Source organism: Pteropus vampyrus, unplaced genomic scaffold (genome assembly GCF_000151845.1).
Source record: "Pteropus vampyrus isolate Shadow unplaced genomic scaffold, Pvam_2.0 Scaffold48, whole genome shotgun sequence".
NCBI classification, from domain to species: Eukaryota; Metazoa; Chordata; class Mammalia; order Chiroptera; family Pteropodidae; genus Pteropus; species Pteropus vampyrus.
This window is the reverse complement of record NW_011888829.1, coordinates 5191284-5200460: the sequence shown is the minus strand read 5'-3', so window position 1 is coordinate 5200460 and position 9177 is coordinate 5191284. Positions and strand designations below refer to the sequence as shown.

Here is a 9177-nt window from a genome sequence, read left to right as displayed (position 1 = left end):
TTTCGTTTGTATGTTCTATTTTTTATGATTTGAGAATTCTAAAAATATTCACATACAGTTTTTCCTAAGTATGTTCAAGTTTTTCACATAACTTATTTCTTTTGGTGTGGGGTGAGAATGTGAATCTAATTTTATTGTTTCTACATAATCGATTATAACCTTTCTGTTAATAAAATAGTCTGTTCTTTCTCTCTGATCTGTATGCCTCTGCTGTTATTTTAGAAGTTTCTACATATGCCTGGGACTGTTTCTAGGCTTTCTACTCTATTCTATGAATCTATTTGTCTATTCCTGGGCCAATAACACTTACCTTAATTAGAATTGCTCTATAAAAATCTCAGTAGTTATTTTTAGATCTTTACTTTTCAATATGAATTTTAAGATTGTTTTGTCAAGTTCTACAAAAGACATCATTTAGGGATTTTAGCTGGAATAATAAATGTATAGGTTAATATGAGGAGAGTTTATATCTTTATAATTTTGAGGTTTGCTGTTGAAAAAGTGATATGTTTTACCATTTATGCAAGCCTTTTATATCATTAAATCCAGTTTTATAATTCCTTGCACATTTTTTATTACATTTACTCCCAGGTAATGTATACTTTTGTTATTAATATGAATAGTATATTTTTTCGTTATATTTTATAATTAGAGATGGCTGGTTACAGGAACTCGAGATTTTTGCATACTGGTCTTGATTCCAATAATCTTGCTAAACTCTTATTAGTTCTAATGTATTTGTTTTTCTCTTGAATTTTCTACACCCATAATCACATCATAGCAAATAAAGACATTTGTTTTTCTTTCTAATTCCAATAGCTCATTTCTTTTTTTCTTTTTCTTTGTCTTGGCTAGAATGTCCTACCCAGTTTTAATTGTAGAAGAGAAAATCATTCTTGTCTTTTCATTGATTATAATGGGAACATTTTTAACATTTCATCATTAAGCATGATTTTTGCTGTAGATTTCTGATAAGTGTATGTCATTATGTTTATAAAGATTCTATTGCTAGTTTTTTTTCAATTGCAGTTGACGTGCAATATTATTTTATATTGCTAGTTTGTTAAGAGCTCTTTTTTCTATAAGTGATTATTAATTTTACCAAGTATTATTCTTTATCTATGAAGATGATTTTTTCTTTTTTCTACTTATTTATTTTTTTACTTTTAAATTGTTAATATCGTATAATAAATATGTCAACAGATTTCCAGATTTTGACCATCTCTGCATTAGCCTTATATTTTCTTTTTTTTACACCATTGGATTTAATATAGGCTCATATAGGCTCAATTCATCTAGGCTCATAAGTACACTTAGTCTAATTCTCTCTCTCTCTCTTTTTTTATACTGTCTTTGTTATCTAATTTCAGTATCAATATTCCACCAGTCTGAATTTATTGTTTTAGAAACTTGGATTTCTGAGAATACTTTAGTTGAGTAAAAGTAGTTGTGTGTGTGGGTGTGTATAGAGGGTGTTCTGCTGTCTTTTAAAATGTTGAAATATTTGTTCTATCCAACAGAGTAGATATTTTAATCTGGAAGAACGTATATTTTTCATGGAACTAAATGAAGTGATTTAAATTTTGAACGGAAAAGTGTGGCCTGCCTTTACTTTTCCCAGATTGATGCACAAGCGAAATATAATTGTTCACTAGTGATCTACACGATTACAAATATTCAGATAGAACTGGAAAAACGCGAGTCATCCAGATGTTTCAAATGTCTCTTTACATTGGTTATGGTTGATTAGGTAGATATAGCCTATGCCAGACAAGTTGTTCTTTATCTGGGATGATCCAAATGGGAAATATATTCCACAGAAACTTCCTATATAAATTCTGTGTATTTTTAGTGTTGTTTACAAATGACTTCTGGAAAAAGTAAGTACTGTGACAGTAAAGTTTCCCATGGCAGAAATTGGCAACATTTATCTTTTTCTCTCTATTTATTCTCTAGCGTTTCTTTTTTATTTCTGCTTAATTTTTAAAAATGTAAAAAAGACAATGAAAAATAATGTTTCTTTAGTAAGGTGTATACATAAAATTTGCTAAATTATTCTTCCAACTATATATTTCCTCCACAATAAGTCTATTTTCAAATACACGAAATAGGCCGAATGTTTGCTCATCCACTATATTCCACATATGAGGTATTTAGAATTTATCTAGGGAAACATACTTCTTTTTTTTAAAGACACAACCCCAAAATATTTAGCCATTTATCTTCTAAAAACCATATCAAATGCATGTCCTTTCCATGTTTCCTGCTGATATATTTCCTCCATTTGTAGCATTTTTCTTTCCTCTGGGAAGCTGGTACTTATTTTACTCATAAATTGCAAATTATGCCCCGATGCTGTTTAACTAAAGGACAATATTCATACGAGTGAGGAGAAAGCTGCTTAAGATATAATCAACAGTGACTGTGGAAAACATAACGTTAAAACAGGCCTCACTGAGTTATGGACCATACTGCCTGGAGGCATGGGTCCCCAAACACTTCTGGATGCAGGTCATAACTTCACCCAGACATCACTAATTGAGTTGTTTTCAGAGCTCATTGATGTCCGTCCTACAATGTCTTCAAGCTGAGCAGTTTATCAGACTATGAAGCACGTATTCTATCTTTACGATCTGTCTAGATATGCGACATCCTCAGCAGCAAAACTGTGTTCTCAGGGTTATTTCCAAATCATTTATTTGAAATCAGAAGACATTTTCCCATAGGATCAGTTTTATACATGGTGGTGCTCCACACATGCCTGATTGAGCCACAGTGTACTCGAAATGTGGCATTGACTGTCCTATTCCCACTGGCCATTATTCTGCCTCTCTGGGAAAGTTCTAACCTGGGATGCCTGCAGTTCACCTCTCCCTCTGCCTGGCAGCCTTCACTGTCGCTTTTTTTAGGCCATGCTGCAGCTGCAGTCAGGAAAAGGAGACTGGTGAGTGTGGAGTTGCTATGGACACCTCTGGGTAACTTGTTCACACTGGAAGGCTGAAGAACACCACACGTGAACCAATCGCTTCTCATTCTTCTGAATGAGGCACAAAGGACAGGGACTTTTTCCTAATAGATCTCATTTCTAAGTCAGATCTTCGTAAGTAGGGAAAGGCTTATACAGTAAAACCTCAGCTTTTTGAAGACCAAGCTTCTAGACTTGTAATTAGCCAAGGAAAATATTTTAGCTCTTCTTGGTCAGTGATGGAATAGTCTCCAAACACAAAGCAACAATGAGGCATAAATTGAGCACCCAGCCCCAAGCCCGACAAACAGTAAATGCTTGAGTACTGATCTAGTGAATTCTGTATTGAAAAGTACAAGGCCATAGACGTACGCACATGTGGGCCAGTTAACTTCATTATAATTCAGCATGTCCTACTTCCGACCCTCTCGTAGCACACGTCCTACCAATGGAGAGTTGGTCCGAGTACTATCGAGAAGTCACTAGAACGTCTCTGTGGGCATATGCGTTTGTCTACACCAGCCCCCAACCAGGTGCTGGATCTCTTCACACCCTCTCTGTTGTGCATGCATTCTAGCACGATCTCCCCATTGCCAGATCTGAAGAAACAAAGGTGAGGGGCAGAGGTTGGTGATGTGGAAAACCAGTAAGGACAGCCAAGCCTGTAGGAGCCTACCTCACTGAGTTTCTGGTGCCACACTTATCCTGGCAAACATTACCTGCTAAAAATGACCTTTTTTTTTTTTGGTCGGTTGTTTTTATAACACATGGAGACAAATTTTAGGGAGCTGTGCCTCCTTTCAGATTAGAATGTAGTCTGTATACCAGACCTGGGTCCTGGCCATTGCCAGCTTTAAAATTACATAACAATTTAATTTCATTTTGTATTTACAACTACTTTTAAAAGAAATACTCTATTAAGGGCCCCTCAATTAAAAAGCCGTCCCCACCCCCCACCAATAAACTATGGACTGTTTTTAGTTTCATACACTGTGCTTTCCTTTTAACGTTCCATTTGCGTTCTACAAGACAGCCTCCTTCTCCAAGATTAACATTTCTTATGATTGTTCCTGACAATGGATTCACTTCCAGAGGCCCTGCTAAGGATAACCAAAAAAGGGCATGGAGCAGGCTGGTTTTGGCAGCCAGCGCACAGTCTCAGAGCTTTTTAGGTCTTGGTTTTTCTGATGAGTGATTTCCTGAGCATGCCTAGGGAATGACAGGCACCTCCACAGGCAGGCTGCATCCACCTCAGCTGAGGTGTCGTCATTGGCTGCCTATTAGAAAAACCTACAGGACAATGCATACCACCGACTGCCGACTGTAAACATAGGGGATGTGTGTTCACTTAGCACGGACTTCTGGGAGGGGCTAAGGAAGGGCGGTCTGGAGTTTTATTGAATAGAGCAGTGTGTATGAGGCTGCCTGCCTGCCTGCCCTCTTGCTGTGCTCCTGCTTAAAGGAATCAGTCCTTCCTGTCCGACTTAGTCCTAGGAAGAAGTTTCAGCCTACGAGGTAAGGCACAGAGGGCTTTCTTTTAATCTCTTCCAGAGAGTCTGGGGACTTTCTCCGGGTTTCAGTCCACATTCCTGGCCAAGGTAGCTGGAGATGCAAGACTGTAAAAGCCAATAAACCATGCAAATTCTCAGAGCCAGACTGAGCTTCGCTGCCCTGCAGATGTTCCCGGAAGACAAACAGGATGAGATTTCAAGTTTTGTTTTTAGAGTTGGGACGAAAGGAGAGATCATATAGAGACCTATATTCAGGGACCACCGGCAACTTTGATGAAAATAGCCTTTTGTTTAGGGATGCGATGGGGGTTCTACCTGACGGCCATAGACCAGTGTCAGTGGGTGAGCCATCTGTGCCAATCTGCTCCCACCAGCAGTCTCTCCTGCATCTTTTACTATGAGAGATTTAAAGAGGTTTTGCTTTTAACAACAGTAACTTTTTAGGTTGGTAAGAAGCCGTAAAGGGATGGTTTTTAACCAAAGTAATTTACATTTCTTTCTGCTACCAGTATTTACGACTGGACTGCTTGAGCTTCCAGGAAATAAGGTCAGAGGTGGAAAGAGCACTGGCATTGAGCAACAGTTGGGTTAACGTAACCAATCTGATATTTGCTAAGACAGAAGATACCTAGCATGATCTGTTTCTTATAAAACTAATAACGGGAGAATGCGTGTACTGGTGGGTGTGTTTTTAGAAATCACTTTCAACATCTGACCAAACTATTTCTTGAGAAATCTTAGTTTCTGTTTGAAAGTGTGCCTGAGTGTGACTAGATGATTTAAAAAGTTGTAGGTTGCAAGTGTGTTCCAGAAAGGGAGGAAGCAGGCTTTCATTTCTGGATAATCAGACATATTTGGGCATCTTCAACAGTAGTACAAGGCGGCTGGTCCGTAGTAGCCTGGAATTCCTGTTAGAAAGAGCTGATTGTAAATGGTGGGGGAATTTTAGTGTGTGGCAATACATGGGCAAATAAAGTGGATGAGAACAAAGTGCTTGGTATTCTTATATCCCTTCTGTTGAATGAGGCTGTGCAGATGGACTTGTAAACTGAAATAATAAAATCTTTCTACTGCGTTGGGCAAAACCAGACCCATAGGACTAGAGCTTAAGTGAAAACTAGGTGGTGTGCGGCAAGAAGGAAAAAATCTGAGCTTTTTTTTTTTTTTTTTTTTTAACGAATCTGGATATTCAGGGTTTCTAGCTCCTTTTGACTGGCTCAATTTGATTTTATTCCATGAAGCGAAGCGGTTTTGTGTGGTGATTCATTAAATCATCTTTTCTCTTTATATTGAGCAGTTTGGGAATAATTTTCTTGAGAATGCCTCTCTCTCTCCTTCTAGAAGTGATATATGATAAGAGAATTCTCTGTGAATTTCTTTTCCTGGAACAGTCCTGAGTAAGTGTGAGAGAGAGGCTGCAGGCGAAAGACTGCAGTTTGATTATTGTCCTTTCCTCGAAGAGATCAAGTTCCAAACCATTTTCACAGTGTTTTTCACGTCAATCAAAATATGGAGAGCGATTTCTTTTTCAACTGTTCTCTAAACCATGTAGGGAATGCAGTTTGGAAGGAAATCTATAATCTTGGGATTGGAGGATAAATTCCATTTTGAAACCAACATCTCCAAATCTCTGAAAGTTCCAACTTTGCTACCACTCTCTCCTGTCCTCATGTGCTCCCCAACCCCAACAACCACAAAAACTCATTTTTCAAAATAACACTTTAAATGTTCTACTTTACGTAATGATGGAGCAAGGGGATTTGATATTTTACTTTATGGTAAACTTTAGGCAGCTCTTTGTGCTACTTTCCTCCTGTTGGATATGAGCTAGAAGACATCTCTCCAAATACGGAGGTTAAAAGGAACATGATGAAACCGCAGGGCAAGAATTTCCCTTTTTATTAAAATCATTTAATAAAGAGAAATACAATGGCGCATACACCAGGAATGTATAATGGATCGATCCATAGGTAACGTGCTGGGTTGTTTCCATGGTTCAAAGCTGATCAAGTGTGCAATTTAAATAATTCAGATAAGGAGATAGCTTTAAATAAATACACAGTCCTTGCCTTAAAGAGGAGAACCAGGTTTAAACTGCAGCTTACGGGATTTAAATGAGATACGTGTGAGCTCGTGCCCTGCCGGTGAGGCTCTTAACAATTCTATTTGGCTCCTATCCCTGCCTTGGGGATCTCCTGCTATGGGGCACATGGAATAGGCGGGTCCTGTGTCTAGCCACGGAAAGTTCCAGAATTCAGCCTGGGTATTCTCTGTTCTGATAAGTAAAAGGCATCGCAGTAGGCCTTTTTGTAAAAACACATACAGTTGTCTCCATTTGTCATTTTCATGGTAGCACGTTTACTAGTTAGTCATTCTTTAGCAAGACAAAAAAGTGACTTAGAGATGCCTATGAAAAGGGATTAGCTCAGTCCCCATCTGCCTGCAATCTATCACGTGTCTCAGAAATGTGGGGTGAGGCCATGGTGGGGCGACAAGGGAAAATGCTGACCAAGTGGTATGCAAATAGCATGGTAGGACTAAGGAGAGGTTAGGAAGATACTGCCAAAGAATTTTCAGACTTTAGAGTTCTCTGGGTAAATTCTCTCAGAGCCTGAAAATAGAACCATTAGCTCCTTACGGAAAGTCCTTCATTGGTCAGGCTAATCCAAGTTTGTTATTGGAGAGATGCCCATAGGCTCTGCTTAGCTGGGTAATTTAAAGGGATACTTGTAGTTCAGGCTTAAATCATGAGCACCGCTACAGGAGCTCAGTCTCTGTATCAGTTCCCCTATTTAAGTAGCCCAGACATTTGAGGAAGCCTCATCTATAGAATGGCCGTTCTGATGATTCTACCTCCCGTAGTGGTTAAGATGCCCAAATGAAATGAGGCTCCCTCTTCTTCACGGGCTGTATCCTCCAAAGTGTGTTGCAATTTGAGTCCTCTGGACAGTATGCTCATTTTGGTAGGTCTCATCTCTACTTCTTACCTAGTATTCCTAATTATTTTCTCCTTCCTCCTATTTGAGGACCCTTGAGTGATACCTTCTGGACCCTAGTTCTTTCTAGAACCCTGAGCCCAGGGTCCAGGGAATACTCGTCCACCCAATGTCATTGTCTAAATTTTGGCTTTGATGATCAGAGATAAAAAGTCACAAGTATCAGGAAGCAGAATAAGATGGGTCATCAGTGGTGTAAGGCCACATCCAGGAAATCTGAAGATCCAGTTGAGTAGAATGATGACAAGGGGCTGACAACAGAAAGGCCCTAGTAAATGAGGCAGCTTCTCTGTCTCCAGCCGGAAGCATAGAACTAATCCCAGCATGTCAAGCCTGGGCCTCGTAGGGAGGGTGAGGTCATCAGGAGCACCTGGCTGTGGTTCCTGCTGGTACTGAGAGCAGACTGCTCCAGGGAGCTGGCCTCTCACCTCTGTTTGCTTTAGTCTTTAGTATCCCCACCTGGCTCTCCTGACTACTGGTGGCATCCTTGACCTCCCTACCTCTGGTCCTCCACGTCAACCAGCTTCCCTAGCTTCTCCATCCCTAGGCCAAACATGAGGCTTTCCTGATCCAACATGGACAGTTTGCAGTGGCCCAGTTCTAGAAGGGGTTCCAGAGAACAGCAGAGGGTCAGGGCCAGATGTGTTTAAGGTAAGGGAAAGCCTCTTCACTTTTTTAGGCTGCGAGAGAAAAGTTAGAGCAGACGAGAGTAGATGTTGGAACAATTTTTACAGTAAAGAGCCATTCTGCTTCTTACCTCCAAACTCCCATTGGCTAGTGGGGGGTGAGTGTCATGACAGGAGGACAAGACAGAAAGGATGACCACGGGCCATGAGGAAGGGGTGATGAGCTTGGCCCTGCCAGTTGTTTTTTCCTATGTTTTTGTGGTTATGGATACTTTTGAGAAGCTATAAAAACTCTAAATCCTGAAAGTCCTTTGTGAACATACTCTTTATGATTGACCAGTGAGACACCCTTGAGCTGGGGGAGGTTGAGTTGGAGACAATGATGAATGGATCAGAACATGAGTAGGGGTGTTCTTTCTTATTTCTTGATTCTTTCAAGCAGTGGTCCCCAACCTTTTTGGCACCAGGGACTGGTGCTTCTATGAGAATCTAATGCCTGATGATCTGAGGTGGAGCTGAGGCGGTGATGCTGGTGCTGGGGAGCGGCTGCAAATACAGATGAAGCTTTGCTCGCTCAGTAGCCTGCCATTTACTTCCTGCTGTGCAGCCCGGTTCTTAACAGGCCATGGACCTGTACCAGTCTACAGCCTAGGGGTGGTCTTAGATTCCGTGACTGTCTTTCTTCTTCATTGAGAGCAGACATACGTGGGGGCGTTCATAGGCTCCGACAAGTCCCATTTCCTTGCTATTAAATATTCCTCCTCTCCTCTCTAAGTATTAAAATAAAATCCAGAGGAAGAACAAGTTGCCCATTTGTCACCTGCTCCTCGGTCCAGAGCAGGGGATGCATTTTGCTATTTCTGGTGGCTGACATGAAGAAGCAAGGATGAGAGATGTGCTTGCTGGTTTCTGATCAGTTTAATCGTGGTTGGAAGGGCCAGCCCTGACCTTGACCCTGGCCTGGCTATAGCCCGGGGAGGAGCAGGAGGGCAGCACTGGGTGGTGGCTCGAGCAGGGGCCGTAGGAGACCAGACAAAAGCTGAGAGGATGGGGGAGGAGGCGGACAGAAGGCCAGGCAT

The 9177-nt window shown here is 40.7% G+C and overlaps 1 protein-coding gene across 4 annotated transcripts in view; it reads left to right on the top strand.

Annotated features, from left to right (window-relative positions):
• Positions 1 to 4147: 4147 nt before the first annotated feature.
• Positions 4148 to 9177, top strand: part of CALD1 (caldesmon 1) — a 185941-nt gene continuing 180911 nt past the window's right edge. Inside the window, exon 1 of one of the 4 annotated variants that reach the window (XM_011359529.2) lies at positions 4148 to 4480. The gene's annotated coding sequence lies outside the window, so the exon portion shown is untranslated. The remainder of the gene's footprint in view (positions 4481 to 9177) is intronic. The other 3 variants (XM_023530299.1, XM_023530298.1, XM_011359530.2) reach the window with 3 other exon arrangements.